We start from the raw sequence: 8,182 nt of genomic DNA on the forward strand, positions 1-8,182 counted from the left end.
TGGGCTTGCCTCAATGCCCTTGATTTCCCAATCTGGAAATGGAGGTGTGTGACGGGTTGGATCACAGAAACCCCTTTGGGACGGTCACCTGATGTGCTGAGACTACCTCTGAGCCCGTTTGCCCTGCCAGCCTGGGACTCCAGAACCCTGCCTTGCTAAGCCAGATACGCTAATCTGCTGCAACTCAGACCCAGGGTTCTACCCACGCCCACAGAGCTGCAGACTTAACTGAAAATGGCTTAACTAGTGCTCCTGTCTCTAGCACCCGGACACCCAGCCCCCAGTGGGATCCAAACCCCAAATAAATCCATTTTACTCTGTATAAATCTTATACAGGGTAAACTCATAAATTGTCCACCCTCTATAATACTAATAGAGAGATATGCACAGCTGTTTGCTCCCCCAGGTATTAATTACTTACTCTGGGTTAATTAATAATCAAAAGTGGTTTTATTAAATATAAAAAGTAGGCTTTAAATGTTTCCAAGTAATAACAGACAGAACAAAGTAAGTTACCAAGCAAAATAAAGCAAAACACACAAGTCTAAGCCTAATACATTTAAGAAACTGAATGCAGGTAAATCTCACCCTCAGAGATGTTCTAAGAAGCTTCTTTCACAGACTAGACTCCTTTCTAGTCTGGGCCCAATCCTTTCCCCTGGTACAGTCCTTGTTCCAGTTCAGGTGGTAGCTAGGGGATTTCTCATGACTGCAGCCCCCTTTGTTCTGTGCCACCCCCTTTTATATCTTTGGCACAAGGCAGGAATCCTTTGTCTCTCTCTGGGTTCCCACCCCTCCTTCTAAATAGAAAGCACCAGATTAAAGATGGATTCCAGTACCAGGTGATGTGGTCACATGTCCTGTGAGACCCCAAGCCTTCATTCTTCCTGGCCTGACAGGAAGGCTTACAAGTAAACAGAGCCATTTACAACTAATTGTTCTAGTTGATGGGAGCCATCAAGATTCCAAACCACCATCAATGGCCTACATTTGCATAATTACAATAGGACCTCAGAGTTATATTTCATATTTCTAGTTTCAGATACAAGAATGATATATTTATAAAAATAGGATGACCACGCCCAGCAGATTATAAACTTTGTAATGATACCTTATAAGAGACCTTTTGCATGAAGCATATTCCAGTTACATTGTATTCACAGTCATTAGCATATTTTCATAAAATCATATGGAGTGCAACATCATACCCTCCTCCTGAACTTACTGCCAGAGACTTGGACACTGTCCATGGCAGAGACAGTACATCTACAATTCCCCCCCCCCTTTTTTTTTTTTGGACAGTTCTCTTTTCTTCTCCTCCTCAGCATCTTTCTGTGCTTCAATCTCTTTGTCTTTTAAGTCCAGTGCTTGCTGGTGTGCAGCCGTTTGTTTGGCTGCTTCTGCCTTCATGGCAGCCTTTTCCTGGGCAAATTGCACATCAATTTCCATTTGTCTTCACTTGAGACCGTCACTCAGTGAGCTGGGATACAACAGAGAACCTGCTCCTGCCAGAACAGGGACCCCTCCACTCCTGTCTTGCTGAGTTAGAGACTCCAGTCAGCTTCAGCACAGACCCAGAGGTTGGGCCACACCCATCTGCAGTTCACTGAAACTGAGATCCACTTAGCTCAGGGGTCTTCTGGAAATGGGCTTGCCTCAATGCCCTTGATTTCCCAGTCTGGAAATGGAGGTGGATAAGCACCCCCAGCACACCGATATACACACGCCCCCTCGCGCACACGCCCTGTCTTCCTGTCACCGGGAAGTGAGGCCCTCACCACCCTTGGGGCTGATTCTGGCTCTGGCAGCATACAAGAGCCAGTAGGAGCTGCAATAGGCCAGAGGATAATTCCTCCAGTGCAAGAGAAGTGTGGGGCCAATGTAAACATTGCAGTGGAGACGTACCTTAAAGTGTCTTAAGGTTGGTGTCCCGCCATCACTGGTCACTTTTGGAAAACTCAGGCCATTGTTTGTATTTGTTTGAACCCCCATCTCTCCTTCCCTGCCCCCTCCCTTTCGCTAGCTTCTACCTCAGTGGCTGTAAGCTCCTTGGGGCAGGGGCCATGTCTTTTTACAATCTCTGCCAAGTGCCAGGCAAAGGTCTGGTGCTATATAATGTGGGTGGTGGTGATCATAGTCTCTGTAGGGTGATGTGCTGCTTGGGCCCCCTAGAATCCAGAAATACAGAAACTGCCAGACTGGGTCCAACCAATGTCCATCTAGTCCAGTATCCTGCCAGGAACAGATGCCGGTGCCAGCTGCTTCAGGGGAAGGAGCAAGAAACTCTGCTAAAGGGAATTATGGGATAATCTTCCCCCAGGGAAAGATTCCTTCTAACGCCCAAGAGATCTTTCTCCCAGGGGACCCTCAGCTCCACTCCGTCTGTATGTGATGTTCCCTGCAGGGTGACATCTCTGATTCCTCTTGTTTCCCTCTTGCAGACCAATGAAAGTTAGTTCAGCACAGCTCCCTGCAGCCGTGGCCGATAGGAGGATGTGCGTCCTTGGTGCACTGGACCCAGAGAACCCGTATCAGACTCTTGAAATGACAACTCCAGCTCCATATCCTGCAGCCCTGGCTGGCTGCCATTCAAGTCAGGGCACCAGTCAGTCCCTGTCGCCAGCCACGCTCCCCTGGAGGAGCAGTGCTAAGGCCACTGCTTCTCAGGCACCCATGTCCTGCTTTGACTTTAATGGTCCATACTTGCACTTCCCCCATGGGTGCTCCCTGTCTGACATTCATCAGGACCGGGAAACTGCCCCACCCCAGGGAGCCCCTTCCCAGACCCTGCTGGTGGGGCAGGAGAGAGGAGCAGCTCAGCTCCACCCCATCTCACTTCCTGCTCAGAAAGAGATGAAGCAGCCCCTTGCTGGAAGGCAGGAAGGGCCACAAGGCCAGCCAGCAGGTGAGGAAGTAGCACAAGAGGACACCGAAGGTCAAAAGTCACAGATTGCTGCCATCTTAAATAACTCCTGTCAGAAATGGCCAGTAGGATACGTCACCAGGGAAGATCTGTCACTGATGTCAGCAAGAGATTGTGCCCATCTGTCCCCTGCACTGGCCCCGCCGGAGGGAATGCTCACTGCTGCTGCCATGTTGTCATCCAACCCATGACGGCCCAGGCCACGCAGGGCACCTCCAGCCCTGCATTGAGCCCTGAGAGAACTCATGTCGCACTCCCAGTTCCAGGTCCAGCATCAGTCACTCCCTCTGGAGCGCACCAGCATATATTTGGGAGTCACATAATGTTCCTCCAGGACCCCCATCAGACCTCACAACCCATCAGTGTTTCCTGAACCAGTGTTTCCTTTCTGTCAGAGGGGGCTGATACTTCTAAAGCAGAGCCTATGAACGAGAGTAACGTGGTCATGTTCAACCCCAATGACACTGGGCCAGTTTTTCTACACGAGATGGAGGAATACTGCTTCTTTCCTAGCCTCAAACCCACACACAGGCCATTCAGCTCATCAGAACTCTGAAGTGTGACGCTTACCTTGCATTGCCACTTTGGGAAGGACCGAAACCAGCTGTCAGGGCCAGGGAACTCTGCTAACTCTGGGAGAGGACTGGTGAAGACAAGAGAGCAGGTGATTGAATGAAAATTCCACCATTCAAAGCATGTCACCTCTATTGTTTTCCCCCCTGTTCTCCACTCCTCTTACACTGGGAAACAAAAATAGCAATTCTTCTCTCCAGCCCTCTCCACTCCCAAAGGGGGTGGAAGACATCAATCAGCACCATGTCCTTCTCAGCTGTATTAGTATATTTGGATACAGAAACCAGGAAATCTCTCTCCAATGGGGATATCTGCTCATTACACACACTCTAATCCCCTTGCCATTACCATGTTATTCTTGCTATGGTTCTGGTGCAGAACATAATGTTGAGTTCAATGCAAACCTCACGGCATGAATGATCAAACTGCATGTCACCGATAAGACTCTGTCACAAGCACCTGGAATGAAATGCCTCGCATTCTTTAAACAGATCTAGGTTATTTAGAGAGATAATACTCATCCAGAAGAATTGGTGTTGGAAGGATGTAGATACCAAGGAGGGATTGGAATTGTTGAGTATGGGACAAAGTGGGTCAGAGTAAGGGATGAAACAGAAACAGGGAAATTTGGCTGGGGATCAGGAAACCTTTCCTAATTGTGACGTCTACTATCCTGTGGAATAATGTCCTTAGGGAAGCAGTGGAAGACCAATCATAGGAGACATAAACCTAGATTGGAGAAAACAATGGAGAATATACATTATTGCAGGGAAAGCTGTGGGGAAGAGGCTCTTAAGATGGACAAGCTATGATTTAATTGGTCTGTTCTATCTCTAATTCAGAGCAATCTGGATTGCTTGTTAAACTGGGAGCTAACAAACAATATGTGCTTTAATACAGTTAAATGTAAATATACATCTGGGAACAAAGACTGCAGCCATACTTACAGGATTGGGGATTCTCTCCTGGAAAGCAGTGACTCTGAAAAAGATTTGTCATGGAGGGTCATGGTGCTTAATCAGCTTAACAAGAGCTCCTAGTGTGATGCAGGGCCCAGAAGGGCTAATTCAAATCTTGGATGCATAAAGAGGGACAGGGGAATCTTGGGTAGAAGTAGAGAGGTTATTTTACCTCTGTATTTGGCATGGCTATGACCACTGCTGGAATACTGTATCCAGTTCTGGTGACCACAATTCGAGGATATTGATAAATTGGAGAGGGTTCATAGAAGAGCCATGAGAATGATTAAAGGACTAGAAAATATGTATGATAGTGACAGACTTAAGGAGCTCAAGCTTTTTTGCTTAACAAAGAGAAGGTTAAGGGGTGACTTGTTCACAATCTATAAGTACCTACATGGGGAACAGATATTTAATAATGGGCTCCCCAATCTAACAGAGAAAGGGATAATACAATCCAATGGCAGAAAGTTGAAGCTAGACAGGATAGGATGTTTTTTTCAAAAAAATCTATTCTAGCAACTATTTGGGGGAAGTTCTCTGGCCTGTGCCAGACCTGCATTGTGCTGTGCAATTCTTCTTTTGGATATTTTAAGTTCTGATAAACTCATTAGTTTTAAACGTATAAAAAGTGAATTCATTGCTCTTGAAAGGAAGGGGCTGACAGCACTGCCTCAGGCTGACCAGAGCGGAGATAGATGCCATCCAAGCGTTCCCAGCCCAACTCATTCCTGACTTGCTAATCCAGTCCCAGGCCTTGCATGAAAAGAGAAGGCCACATGTGCCCGTCTGTGCTGTGGTTTTGTTATGTGTCTATGTAGGCATTAGAATGAGACCATAAAACCCCCATGTATTAACTCAGCCCCTGCACCCAGAGGCCCGGATGTGTATCAACTCGCTGTGACCCCGAGCTGCCCTGTTTTCTGTATCCCTGATAACCTCTGTGAGCCTGATCCCAGAGCCCAGTGAGGTCAATGGGAGTCCATGTGTTTTGCATGAGGCCCAATTAGTGATGCAAACAGATCTCTTCAGGAGCCCGGAACCATGACATCTGGGCACAGCAACAAACCAGTGCCAGGCCAATGGGCCCAAATCTTCCATTCTTTGAAACTCTTCAAGATCCCTAGCACTAACTTTGGGCGGTTCTGCCCCCCCGCCACCACCCCCCCACCGCAGCCTTGCTCCTCAGAGATGTTCATATTGTCATTGTTATTTGTATTGTAGTAGCCCTAAAGGGAGCCCCATTGGCCTCAGCGCTGTACATACGCATACGGTGCCTTGCTACTTGGCTGGAGATAGCGCGCTGCATGCTGAGACCTGTGCACTCCGCACTGAAGCAGGAGGAAGCCCAATAGGAGATCTCTGTAAACTGCACTTTGGCCTCCCTTTTTAATCAGTGAGCAATTCTTTCTCCCGCACCCCATGTACCTTACAACAGCAGAACTCGTAATGGTTAATTATTGAGGATGGGAGATAATCCTCCCATAGTTACCACTGGTTATATTTTAACTTCTTCTACTTGCAAACCCCTGGCCCCGTGTTTGATTTTTAATATTCCAAGTTTTAAAACTATAGTGAAGTTCTAATTCCTCCTATAGCCGTGCGTCCAGCTTTCTTTTTATGGTATTGTCCATCACAACAAGCCAGCTGATAGATAGCTCAGTGGCTGGCAGGCCTGCTAAAACCAGGTTGGAGAGAAGAAGGCGAGCCAAAGGGAGGTGTTAACAGAGAGCAGAGAGGTTACTGATCAATAGTGTTGTCAACTCTCAATTTTATCACAACTTTTTCTTAAAGCTCCAGCTCCTGGAGTCATTTGATTGCATGGGGATCTCAGACCTCATGCTTGAGAAAATAATCTGAAAATGTGACCCTTCTCAAATGCCATAAGGTAAATAAAAAAAACCCTCCAACATTTATGATTAAAGTCTCAGGATTCTCAAGCCAATCTAATGATCTTGAGGGCCTGGACTCATTATTTCTGTAAGCCTAGGGCTGGCAAGCTTAGGGTTGAGTGGGGAAAAGCATTGGTGGGCTGAGATGGGAGAACCAGCTACGCGTATGTGACTGCACTGCCTGTGAGTTCCAGACACACTGGACTGGCAACAGTGGGAAGGGGTGTTGGGTTCTAGGCACTACGACAATACAAATCATAAATAACAGGATGGGCCGAGACATTATCAAGACTTGCTCAGTGGAGGTGCACACTCAATGATGCTGGCAACACTTGGACACAATATTTATGTGCATCGCAGATGTCTGCATGGGTGGTGGCAATGCCTTTTCTCTCCTGTGTAGAGGAATGTCTAGGGTGGCTGGACAGTGGTGCCCCAAATCCCAAGGATGTCACACAAGAGGACTGAGGCTGGGAGTGTGTCCTACAGTCCCACAGCTAGAAGCAATGACTAGACTCTGCCCAGGCCCACTTGGCTTGGAAGCACATGGGACCCAGTCATTGGGTCCATTCACAACAGACTAGGGACCATACAGAGTGGTACTGGGCCAGGTTGTGACAACTGCCAACTCTCCAGGGTAATCGGGACGAGTATGTCATGCCCAGAACACTGGAATGGCTGGACGGACCTTAACACAGCCAGGAGCAGGAGTAACTCAGGAAATATGCCTGGGAGTGAATCTCTGCATCCAATAGTGGCTGCACCTCCATCTGCCTGTGCTGTACCTCATTAATGCCATGAGGTCCTTGAACAATGGAGTGCTGCTCAGGTCCTCTTCCACTGATATGTCCCTAGAAGAGGGAAAAAACATTGTCATCTCACATGATCAGCGCAGATCCCTGACTGGGCTGCAGGAGTCTGGGCATCTCTCCAGCAGTCACATGAAAGCATCATCTCCTTACCTGATGATGCTGACAGTGTCAACCTGGTATTAGCAGCACATGATGTGTTTAAGCTACAGCAGAGTCTGAAGGGTCAGCATGAGCCCAGGGGGTAAGTCGCTAGACATGGATGGGAGGGGGGTATCTAAGCTCTCAGGAAGAGATAACAGAGCCTGCACCCCAAAGGGAGCACCTATGGACCTGTGTCAGGGCGTGCAAACCCCACCCTAGGCAAGAAGGTGTTAAGAGCAGTTTGGTGCTTGGGTAGCCCCACCCCACCACACTTGTTAGGCATGCCATTCTTAGAGGAGGAGTTTTAAAAAGGGAGATGCCCAGTTCAGAAGGTGCCGTCCTTTGAGGTACAGAGACCTCTCCCCACTAGTTCCCAGAAATGAGCATCGTGGTGGATGAAGCTAGTAGAGGATTCCTGCAAACAATGCACAATAGCCCTGAGGATGCTGAGCCAGGCTCATCAGGTAGCTTCTAAAAGGAGGGAGGCCAGGGACATACTTGGACTATTTTTGTGTTGTGCTTTCCTTTGTTACCTTTCCTTGGAGGCCTGAGGACAGCTGGGGAGGAAGGGCTAGAGGCTGGCTGCAGTAGCAAGATGTCCAGGAAAGAAGCAGGTGGTCTGAAGAAGCAGACCTTAGCCACCTGCTACAGGGACCCTGGAAGGAGGTTGGGTTCCCCTATGGGCCCCCAAGGAAAGGCCTGATGAAGGCTCTGGACAAGAGTCACAAGCCCTAGTAGGCCTAGAGTTGAGCCAGAGACCTGGTACAAGGCTGCCATACTGTTTTGGTCTGGACTCAGTTCCACGCCTTAGGGGTAAGTCAGAGTGTGACCTGGCTGGAAGAGGCTGAGTTGCAAGACAGGGGACCACCAGCAGCAAGCCTG

This window comes from Chrysemys picta, chromosome 1, assembly GCF_011386835.1.
Source record: "Chrysemys picta bellii isolate R12L10 chromosome 1, ASM1138683v2, whole genome shotgun sequence".
NCBI classification, from domain to species: Eukaryota; Metazoa; Chordata; order Testudines; family Emydidae; genus Chrysemys; species Chrysemys picta.